The sequence below is a fragment of the Apium graveolens genome, chromosome 4 (genome assembly GCF_009905375.1).
Source record: "Apium graveolens cultivar Ventura chromosome 4, ASM990537v1, whole genome shotgun sequence".
Taxonomy (NCBI): domain Eukaryota; kingdom Viridiplantae; phylum Streptophyta; class Magnoliopsida; order Apiales; family Apiaceae; genus Apium; species Apium graveolens.
In genome coordinates this window covers 306,924,291-306,937,404 of record NC_133650.1, presented here as the reverse complement: position 1 = coordinate 306,937,404, position 13,114 = coordinate 306,924,291, and positions in this window count along the sequence as shown.

Genomic DNA, 13,114 nt, shown 5'->3' with positions numbered 1-13,114 from the left:
CGAACATTATACATCGCACGGTTGTTTTTATCATTATATATTGTAAATTCTAATTTTAATATATTGCTGGCAGGATTCGAACCTTATACCTCTTATTAAATACTAATTTTTTACAATTTTAATATGTTGCTGCCAGGATTCGAACCTTATACCTCTTAAATAATATTAATTTTTAAGAATAAATCTAACGGTTCTTATCGATTTGATTTGACGACTCTGAATTGAGTGATCAATGACCAACAACCACCAACAACCAAACTTTTAATATTCCGTCTTTAATATAATAGTATATATATATATAGAGAGAGTTAAGTTCTATGGGGACCGTGTTTTTGTTAAAGACCACTTATGTTCTGAAAATAAAATCTTGCATAAAAACATTGCAAAACTTAATATTTTGTGAATCATATTTGGCAAAAAATATTATTTATTCAAAATCTTGAAAATCATATATGTACTACATGTTGAACATTACAAAATGTTTTATTTTACGAAAAATGTTTAGTTTGCAGAACATTTGTTCAGTTTGCAGAACATACGCATTCTACTTATTAAACTTAAAGGATCTTCAACAATTTTAATAAATTAGTGATATTTGTAGAACATACTTCACAAAATAATGTATTTTATAATATTTTGATTGTAGAACATAAGTGGTCTCCGAGGTCTCCGATAAAATAGTGGTCTCCATAAAACTTGCAGAATTCCGTGATCATGAAGGCACAAGCCTAAGTTTGCGCAGGTGTCTGATGTACCTCGAGTGCACAACATTCCTACTGGTAGTAGAGAAGAGAACTAAACCAACAACTAGGAATAAGTAAGCATGTGAATGAATAACAATCCTCCTCGAATCAGGCTCATACTTCTTGTACAAACAGGTATACTTGACGCCTGCTCTAGTAAACACTTGCTTCACTTCCACATCTGTCAGCGACTCAAACCAATTTCTAACAAACAACCACACGCTGCTATCAATACCATCCCCAACTATCGGAAGCCCGGTAAGGGATAACCCCAAGATATATCCAACATCCTCAAGAGTCACTTCATATCCCTCTGTCTAATGAAGACGGGTATTGGTCTCGGGACGCCACCTCTCAACAAGTGCCGTGACAAGTCTCGCATCATTCTGGAACACAACTTCAGGTTTGGAGAACACGCCAAAATCAAATCCAATACAGTATCTCTTTCTGAGCATCGGATAGATCCCAAAATCATATATTTCGGTTCCCGACAAAATATTTCAAAGGACCATGTTCACGTTCATCCCAAACATCTGAACTAAAATGGTACTGGTTATTAAAGATAATTGTCTCACTATGGGAACCCGACAATATGTCATCCATCCTGAAAATATAAACATACAACTCAATATTATATTATTCGGGTACACCTACTTCAAGTATAATATGAAAAATTATATAACTTATAGAACAACAACAATCCACATCTAATCCTCATTTATATCAATTAATCACAATCCATGCTTTAACAACAATAATCGACATTCAAATTACCCAATGCAATGCAAGACATTATCATTCTCACCAAACTCGACCGACCTTATTTTTTACGAACAACATTTTCCAGATACAATTAAACAAATATATATTGGATGCGCAACAATCGTTAGTATCTTCTATTCAACACAATCCCAAATTCAGCACATAAGATCAGAACAATTATAATCAATTTCTACGCAAAATTAATCTTAAATTCAAAATTGAAAATCATGCGGTCATAACTCATATTCACACATAACATCACTAAGAAATAAATTGTGTAATTTTCCAACTCAGTAGCTTACTCCAACCATATATAAACAACGACTTATCTAATTAATTACTCAACTATAGTCAAGAATTCTAACCCTAACCCTAGAACCTCAATAAAGGGGAAGTCATGGATAAAAAATGAACCTTTAAGCAAAATACTGAATGAACCGATGAAGAACGAATGGATTAGATCATACACAAAAGTTTCATATAACTGATTAACAGATTCATTTTTCGGGTTAAAACTGATCTTCGGGCCTTTCGCGATTATTGTACGTGAAAGTCAATAAGGGTAAAAAGTAATTTCTCATTTTCGCGATTGTTATACGCGGAACGTTTGAAGAGAAAATACTTTTCGCGAAAAATATAAATGGAAAAGTTTTAAAAAAAATTAATCTTGGTCGTTGAATAATTATTTTAATTTTGTAATCCCATCTACACGTAAAGGTTAAAAATAATAATTTTGATTGTTAGAGTATTGATTTAATTCTGTAATCCAACAACCAATAAGTAATGGGAATCCAATTACCCGGAAGGCCTGTCAATGGAGCGAAAATCCGATCCGACCCGATCCGATCCGATCCGAGGCCATTTTAGTGGATATGGATCGATCTATTAAAAGTCCGCTCCGAGATCCGATCCGATCCGATAAGAAAAATCTGATTATAAATGTAGCGGATATGGATTTAGGTCGATCCGATCCGTTAATAACCCGATCCGATTTATATATATATAATGTAATAAAAATATTTTTTAATAATTCTAATTTTAAACGTATTATCCTCGAGTGAAGTCCCATTATCTATATTTCGTTCGGTTCAGTCTCTATAGTCTAGTCCATTTCTATAACCCTGGTTCTTTTACCTTTTTAAAGCCGCATAACCCAAGTCTCAGTTTATATAACATTTTTATTTCCAAGTCAAGTCCTGTTATCCTCGATTCAAGTCCCATTATCCTCGAGTCAAGTCCCATTATCTATATTTCATTCGGTTCGATCTCTATAGTCTAGTCCATTTGTATAACCCTAATTCTTTTACCTTTTAGAGCCGCATAACCCAACTCTCAATTCATATAACACTTTCATTTTGCAACATCAATTTTTTTCATTGTTAGAATTAAAATATTGTACAACACAATAGTATGTTTGTTTCAAAAAGCGAATTTTAGTTCGTAATTTATCTTTGGACTTCGTTATATTCTACTTGTATTTTAATATTTTTCGAAATAGTCAATTTTAAAAAGATTTTGTAATAATTGAAGTTAAAAAAATAAATATACATAAATGGAGCGGATATCCGAATCAAAATTCGTGATCCGAACGGATACTCACGGATCCGGATATGGATCGGCCTATAAAAAATCCGGAGCCGATCCAATCCGAATCCGAAAAAATAAATGGATATGGATATGGATTTAGACCGATCCGATCCAAACCCGATCCATTGACAGGCCTACGCGCAAGTGATTAAGTTGGTTATTGGTTCCATGGAGGGGACACTACTGTATTAACTATATTAATATTAAAATTAATGACTTAAATTTTTATCAAATTAATCATATTCATTCCAACATTAGACCAAATACATGATAACTCTTCTATATATAATAGGAGAACAAGGGGATAAATTGATTAGATTAAAAAGTCTCATTGAAATGACTAATTTACCCCTGTATTTTAAATTTATATAAAAAATATTGTTGGGAGGAATTCAACCTGAGTCTTCAAGTTCGTAAGCATATCACCTTACCACTACGCCACACTGTTACTTAAGTTTTTTTATCATACACATAATATGTGAGTGTCGTATAACGATAATTTATTTAACTTTAAACATGATTACTAATATACTTGTAGAGTTAATTTTGAACAATTGAATTTGAAATATAAAGTTTAGTACAATATATAAACGGATCATTACCTTATTTATTAAATAATTTAGTTTGAAAAGTATGTCTCGTATATTTTTAATATATATTTTTAATAAAAAAATAAATTGTACATGTAATTAATTTTTTTATATGTTAAAAAGAGATACACTTATATAAATAATATATATATATATGTATAACATATTTAGATAAGTTATAATTACCGTATTTCGATTTATTTCGAATTCAAAATTAGTTTTGACCCATTTTTCAAAAAATACTCGAAATATAACTAAATGGTCTGCCCATAAATATTATGTCACTACATAGGTTTAATTTGAATTACGAGTTTGACGAGAAAAACTTACCAATAAAATTAATATCTTTGGGATCTTTATAGAATCAAGTCAACTGATTTATGTATCAAAATTACCAGCTTCAAAATCAGAATTTTACCCATTTTGAAAAATACTCGCAATTTGAATACATGACCCGACCAAAAATACATCATCACTGTCTAGATTTAATAAATTTAAATTACGAGCTCGACGAGAATATCTTACCAATAAGGATAAATTTTATAATATCTTATATTAATAAAAATTAATATTTTTGAGCTCTTTATACGATTAATTCAATTGATATTATGTATCAAAATTACTATTTTTATACTATTTTACTTGTAAAACATATATGGACTCCCGTACTGAACTATAAACAAGGACTCTCATATATATATATATATATATATATATAATTAAATTAACAATAATAAATTTATAAAAATATATTTAGTGTTGGACAATATTGTACAGCTATTTAAATTATTTGAAAAAAGGTTAAAACTATAATATATTGTACTATTTGATTTAATCTATGATATGCTATTTAAATAAAATATTTATATTAGTCGATATTTTGAAAGGATTAACAAGTTCAAATAATATTTAAAAAAAATCATCAAATTGAAAATATTTAATTTTGGAAAAATAGTATACAATGTTATAAAGTTACTATAAAAGAAATATTAGTATCATAAATGAAAGAAACTTTAAAATGATTTGAATGATGATATTAGTAAATTTATCTTCAGATTCTTGAAGAAAAAACTTTTGAATATCAGTAGTTAGTCTTGACGATATATGAATTATTTTTATGCCAGATCCATGACTCATGCTTTGTTGAGTAAAAATAGATATTATTTGATTTACAGTGCTACCACGATTACTATATATAAATAATAGTAATTTATTTATTAGATAATTATAATTTTTGAATAATCAAAAATACATGTTATTTTAGTAATCTATATTATCTTAAAGGCTAATATTGCCCATTTAAGATTTACCCATTAATTTACCCATGACCCATGACCCATTTTATTTTTTTTACACATAAAACTTTATATTATACACATATTCATGGATCTTTCATATTAAAATCCATCTTAACATATATAGAAACTAACCTCACATATCCATCTATACACTTCCCTGATTATAGCAACTAATTACTACGTTCAAATTTTTTTGAATTAAAACCACAACCATATTATTGTATCAGTTTTATCTTTCCAAAATATTCAAATTCATGAATCTGTATTACCTCTCACAATTTCTTCTCTATTATCTTTGTTAAATATGCAATATATATATATATGTGTGTGTGTGTGTGTGTGTGTATTTATCCATGTATTTGATTTCTTTGCTTATATGATACTCATAATTTCACATTTTTGAATGGTTATATTGCAGATGAGTACCAATGACTGCTTGTGATAAACGTTTAATCATTATATTTCATTAATGATTCAAAAGTATGCTCATATTACCATTGTTTTTTTTTCTTATACTATTTTGTTATTATTTTTCATGAATCTTTTGATATATTTCGATTGACACTGGGATGCACAATCGAGTGCCCTTTTATTCTTATCATGATTCAATTAATTTTTTGATTATGTAAAAACTAAGTTTTGCACTCCAACTGTTTGATGTTAGATCTAAATAACTTTGTTTTGATTTTTTTTTTATTTTCTTGCAGAATGGTATTAATATGAAAGATGATGAAGTGGAATAAGGTATCTAGGCTGTATTTGATAAGGTACAGATATGCTATTGTATGTATTTCGGTTATGGTATAAAGTTAATGAGTGTAGATTTATTGATATTATGTATGTTTGTATTTCAGTTCTATTTGTAACTAAAATTACATGAAATGGTTATTTGCTGTTATAATGCAAGATTATAATTTCCTATTGCCTGCTATTTCATCACGAATCAATAGAATCAGAAATGCTTACATATCGCCATATTTCATCACAAATTATACAAATTCTGAATGTGTAAGCCTTATTTTCTGTAAGTTGAACAGCCTTGAAAATGATTTGATTTTGTTGATCAATAACTACTTCAGTTTTTTACACGAAAGTTATATAGAAATCATAAGTATTTAGATATTTAAATTTATAGATTTCTCTTTTCTTGCAGGAGTTAGATGGAGGCAGATGACCAAAAAGAAGGGAAGTTAAAGGAATATAAACTTTTAAAGGTATAGAACAGAGACCAGAATTTAGCATATTGCTGGTGGGATGATTATTTAGTATATTTTCCAACAACTCCATTTGTGCAACATTTAGTAATTACCTGGATTATCATGTTTCAACTTGCAAGTTTATTTTAATCGGGTGTTATGTTGGCTTGGAAAAGTGAAAATCTTCTTTTTTCCGCTTGGATAACATATTTCGCTTCTTATGTAGTTTAGTAGGTTGCCCCTGCAGAAGAACAAACATGATTGTTAGGAAGACAGCAGTGCTAAAATCTCTATATGCGCGTTGTATATGTCTAAACTATTTCATGAGGTAAGCCTGATAAGAAATAATTTTAGTTGATTTATGTTTATTTCTCCATAACACAACATGCGACAAGTTTGAGGTGAAATCAAATATTAAGTAAAATAGAACCAGAAAATGAAGTATGGAAGTCCAAATTGTCCGGTAAAAAATGTTTAATATAACAAATTCGAGAAGTCCTGAAACTGGCCTATGCAAATGATATGGCTATAAGGTGTAAATCATTAAGGAATGTATTAGTCCAATAAAGATTAGAGAGAGAACTAAAATCAGTTGCTTCTTTTTTCTATATAGATTTTGGTAGTCGTTGAGTAAAAGAAAAAAAAATAAGTTGTGGGAGTGATAGACAAATCATAGCAATTAATGGGATAATGAGAGAATTGTATTATACATTTATTAGCAGATAAACATATATGTAAATTTGTAACTAATGTTTGTTTCATATGATTTTTGAAAATAATTTTTTATAACAGAATTTAAATACGAGAGAACAAGAGGGTTTGCAAGTTTTAAATTATTTTTCCCACAATTTACATGCTTATTCTTCATTTCATTTTTCTCAGTAGCTTTGAACTATATACTAAGTCTTCCATATTATCTCGCTACCTGCATCTTACTTTCTTCTAGACAAATGACCACATTATTACAATTTTTTATTTCATACAGACCAGAACCTTCCTCACTGCAAACTCTGTTGTGTTAAACGGAACTTGCAATTACTATCACTTGATGTAGAGCTTTTGTGTGCACATATTCATATAACCTTTGGTTTATTTAATAATTATGCTCCTGGAGAGTTTGACTTCCATTCTACTGATCTTTGAATTTGTTTGACATGTGCAACAAGCTCCACTCACCAACAAAACATCTTTGTTACTCTTTTAAGGCCAAACTTGCAAATTCTTCAAGGTCTTCACTAACTGGTCAGATATTTTATTATTTATTTAAAAACAATTTGATTAGTATATATTGGATGTGAAGCATGTTTGAAGTAGTATAATGTAATTATTTATATTGACATAGTGTATGATTCATGGTCCAGATGTAAAAAATCAATCTCTAAATTTGTCAAAATGAGTGTCATAATACTACACGTTTTTAGTTTGTTTTAAAAAAATCCGATATGAATTGTGAAATTAGTATGATCATTCAGCACGGAAGGCATCTATTTGGTCTCCAAGCCACTTGAGAAGAGTTTTGAGTTTGGTAACAAATTTAAACTTGAGAGAAAAATATAGTTGGCTAGGTCTTTAGGACTACAATATAGACAAATTAGAATTTGGTTGGAGAACAGGAGGGCTAGCTGGAAGACTAAGCAATTAGAGAGATACTTGAATATTCTCAAGATAAAATATGATGCTCTTAGGGCTGATAATGATTCCCTTTGGTCTAAGAACAAGAAACTAAACAGAGAGATATAACATTACAAGTAATATTTATCTATAATTGTGTAGGAAAGAAACTTTATATATTGATGATATTAAATTCTACTCTTAATAAATTAATCTTAACGAAATTGTCCCATTTTATACCATGAGAATATGATTATCAACCTCAATAGAGAAACTCAGGGAGGTCCTTGGAGTAACGGAAGTGAAAATATAAGTGATGTCAACACTAGCTACTACAAGTACTCAAATTATTCAAATTAAAGTACTATAATTCTAATTCCTGCAAGGATATTACCTTCACAAATTCCATCATTCATAATATACATTTCGCATTTAATATATCCATCAACTTAAAATTGAGTATTACAAGACTTTAATATTAATGTAAAGTTAACATTATCATATATGTCATGTGTACCTCAAGTATTACTCCAAAATTTATCATCTACACCAGACCTTTTGCATGCTTATCAAAGACTCAATCAAACAATTTCGGACCAAATCTTTGTCAGCATGTTTAATGGCATCAATGAATACCCTGTTTCTGGCCATGACATGATTAACAAACTTTCTATTCATCGCCAACATTTATATCAATATTGATGATTTAAGTTGAACTTGTTAATCACCTAAATGACAACACATGATTACAGTGCATAAGTGCATTATTATTAATTTTTATTTATCTTGGAATTTGTAACTATCAGATACTAATACATAGATCAACACTAGCTTTATTTTTGCATGCATTCCTTCTGGTAAAATCTAAAAGTGTGGTCATGATATCTTAAATGTACTTTTCTATTAGTTAACACACATTTTTTGCATACTAATACCACAAGCACCGTAAAAAAAATTAATTGTTATTTTTATCAACATTGTGTTTGTGTTTAGTAACAAACATAAGCACCGTAATATTATGGTGTTAGTTGATTTTTTAACTTTATTTTGATTTATCATGTGATATTTGCAGGAGATCGACTCAGCAATGGAAGTTCTTAAATGTTAGATTTTTGTATAATTAGACTCCTAAAGAGTAAGACTCGATAATGGAAGTTCTTCACCAAATTCTCAATTTCTAGAGTATCAGCGCGTATACACAAATCTCCTTGCAATTATGAAAAGAATGGTCAATTTTTCATAATGATGGTCTTTTGAGTGCAAATACAGTCAAATGATGGATAGTGAAAGCCTCAAGTTCATCTCTGAATTTCTTGGAATGAACTTTATTTATTTGAATGAGAAGATAGTCAATAGTGAAAAGTCTGTAAAGTCTGCGGTCAATGGCTCTATGGGAGTTGTTGTCTAACAAATTTTATGTTACGATAAAATCATGTGTTGAGATTGGCAATGCTGGTGAGTGCCTTCTACTGGAATCATGTGTACTTTCTGAGATTGTCGGCATAGAACCTACTAATCATGAATTACCCAAGCAAGAATGTGTAGGCATGTTTCTCCTTTAAAGTGGTTTTGTTTAGCATATCTACAGACCCATCATTCTCTTTTAAGTTGTCCTTAGAATTTTCTTAGCAAGTATGTGTATGGCTATTTAGTTTTAACACTTTTAACTTATTAGAAAAAAATAATGATAATGATAAAAAGTATGTCATATGAGTATGAACAAAGTTACTAAGTCTGTTAGCAAATTTACACTTGGACAATAATTATTTGTACAAATTATTTAAATCTATCATACTTGAGTACAAATTGTTTTATTGATAATTATATATAATGATTTTTTTTACTACTATCTTTTGAACTTAAATGTACTTCCACTTCAAAAGATTTTTTATAAACTTACTTGATACATATAAAAAAATTGAGAATATGTGAAGTGAATTAGAAAATAATAATATTATTTTAAATTTATCTTTAAAAAAATATACATCAATCTCAAAAATTATTTTTAAAAATAATAAATATTTCATTTCAGATAGGGCTTATCATCGGTACATTAAATTTCTTAACACATGTTTCAATGTAAATTTTTTAAACAATACTAATATAAATGAATCAAAATATTTTAATCAAGTAGTTTGGTGTTCTCTTTTATATGTTGTAAGGCGACCTTTTACAGCATTTTCAGTTTTTTGCTTCAATCAAATATTTTAATTATATTACATATAATTTAATTAAAAATAAACTAATATTAATATATTCCTATGAATATATATATATAATAGAAATTGAAATATTTATATTTTTAACTATAATATATTTTTAAAATTAAATTATTAAATATATAATTATATTATTTTAATATGCGCCAACATAAAAGAAAGTTTTCTGTTAAAGTCAAGTGGATATTTAATTTGATTTACAATAATTGAATATGTATACGTAAATATTTATACATGTATTTCTAATATTAAAAAAATACAAAAGTAATGATCAAAATAAAACGCTCAATGCAAAAATAAAGATAGAAATATCATGATAGAAAAAATATTGTTGAACACGTTAATATTTTTTATTTTAGTATTTAAGATTTATTGGTTGCAAATATCTTTAAAAAATTAAAGTAAAATAATTGTTTTTTTGAATTAAGCGCATATATCTTATAAAAATAAAAAACTGTAATTATATCACTTATTTCTTAGAACTTAAAAGTTATGCTATATGGAAATAAACATTGTTTAATAAAAATAGAAAAATAGCTTTTGAAAAGACTTTCTTTGAAGTATTAATTATGCTTCATTATCATTGTAAATGGTGAATTATGATAAACTGTATAAAATATTATTTTTTCTTATAAGCAAATAAATATTCATTTATTTTTTCGTCCACTAATATTCATTTTATACATGTAAAATTAAAAATCTTATAAGAAGAGGTAACTAATATTTAATTTTTTAGCTTAAATCTTTCGTAATCAAGAGTGTTGATTGTATATTTTTAAATGTTACAATATATATATATATATTAATATTTATATAAGAAGAAATCACCAATAAAAAATTATTATATTACATTTGGTAATAATAAATTTCGCTTTGAACAATTATAAAAAGAAACAATAGCTGATTAATCCATCTATTTTGGAGATACAATCACGTTATTTGTTGAAAATGCAGCACAAAGTTGAAACTGTTTGAGTTATGGACGACAACTGCAATACCCTAAAAACTTTTATCATTAAATTAATATTCTTGCCCTCACTAATAAAGGATAGAAAACCAAAACTCTTAGTAAGTAGAGACTACAACCAAATTGAACTTACAAAATAAAAGTAAGGCTTAGATCTACAAAACAAAATCACAAAAACAAGAAAACCCGAACCCCTCGAAAACGAAGAAGCACATGCTTGATTGGAAAAGCTAGAAAATCCAGATACTCTCATGATTAATAACAAGACTAAGAAAACTGAAAGAAAATAAAGAGATTGGGGCTTTCCACCGGAGAATATCGGCGAAAACCCAGGCGGCGACTATATTTGAGAAAGAGAAGGGGATGCAGAGAGAAATTTAAATTGACACGTCTCTAATAAACATTTTTTATTACAAAATAGAAACCATCACTAAAAATGTTATTTTAATTTGATTAAAATTTTAAATTATTGAGAAATAAATTTAAGCAACAAATTAATGTGATCTAAATAAAATAGCCTAAATTGCCACATCGCCAATGACACATCATTTTGGAACCCATTTTTGAAACCAATTTTGGGTACCTAGCACTACACTTAAAATATTTAGTGATAGAAATTGAGGCGGCGTTGAAAAGAAAGTTGAGAAATCGTAAATTAATATTTTATTTTAGTCTTTCTCCAATTTGAAAATTATTTTATATCTTCTTTTATATCTCTCTAGTTGCAGAATACGAGGCGTCGTCGAAGACGATGCCGAGAAATTGTCAATAAATATCTTATTTTGATTTTATTCCGATTTCAAAATTATTATATATACTAGATTATACTTTTTAGTTATAGAATACGCGACCATCGTCGAAAACAAAACCGAGAAATATTCAATGAATATTTAATTTTAATTTTATTCCAATATCAAATTTATTATATATCCTCTTTATATCTTTTTAGTTGTAGAATACGAGGCGTCATTTTCGATGATGCCGAGAAACTATCAATAAATATTTTATCTTAATATTATTTTAATTTTAAAATTATTGTATATCCTCTATTATACCTTTAAGTTATTGATTACGAAGCATCGTTGAATACGAGAATGAGAAATAATTAATTAATATCTTATTTTGATTTTATTCCAATTTAAAATTATTGTAAATCCTATTGTATACTTTTTTAGTTGTTGAACACGAAGCATTGTCTTCGTCTGAGAAACTAACATTAATTATTTAATCTTGAGTTTATTATAATTTCAAAATTATTATATATCCTCTGTTATACTTTTTAGTGATAGAATATGAAGTATCATCGAAAAGGAAGTCGACTAACAATCAATTAATATATTATTTTGATTTCATTCCAATTTCAAAATTATTGTACGTCCTATTTTATACCTTTTTAGTTGATGAATACGAGGCGTCGCATTCGACGATGCCGAGAAACTATCAATAAATTTATTATTTTGATGTTATTCTAATTTTAAAATTATTGTATATCCTCTACTATAATTTTTAGTTGTAAAATACGAGGCGTCTTTTAAAACGAAGCCGAGAAACACTCAACTAATAACATATTTGATTTTATTCCAATTTCTAAATTATGTAATTCCCCTTTGATTCCATTTTAGTTATAAAATATAAGGCGTCGACCGACGACGCAGAGAAACTGTTAATAAATATCAATAAATATCTGATTTTAATTTTAGTCAAATTTCAAAATTATTGAGAAAAAAATTAAGCAAAAAATTGACATGATCTGATTTTTATAAAATGTAATGACCGAAATTGTGAACTACAAAATTTTGCATTATTTTTTAATTCATATTTTTTGTTAAATATACATATTTTAGTATTTTAAATATATATATTAAGATATATATATATATATATATATATATTTGATGAATTGTGGATATTCATAGAACATACTTCACAAAATAATATATTTTATAGTGTTTCGATTGTTAAACATAAGTGGTGTCCGAGGTCTCCGATTAAATAGTGGTCTTCATAGAAATTTCATATATCTATACATAAGGAAAATAAAAAACAGCTTATTTTGTTTATACATAACTTAATTATTTTATTTCAACAATACTTAAAAAAGTTTATTTGACATAGTACGAGATTATATTTCTCAGGCATTA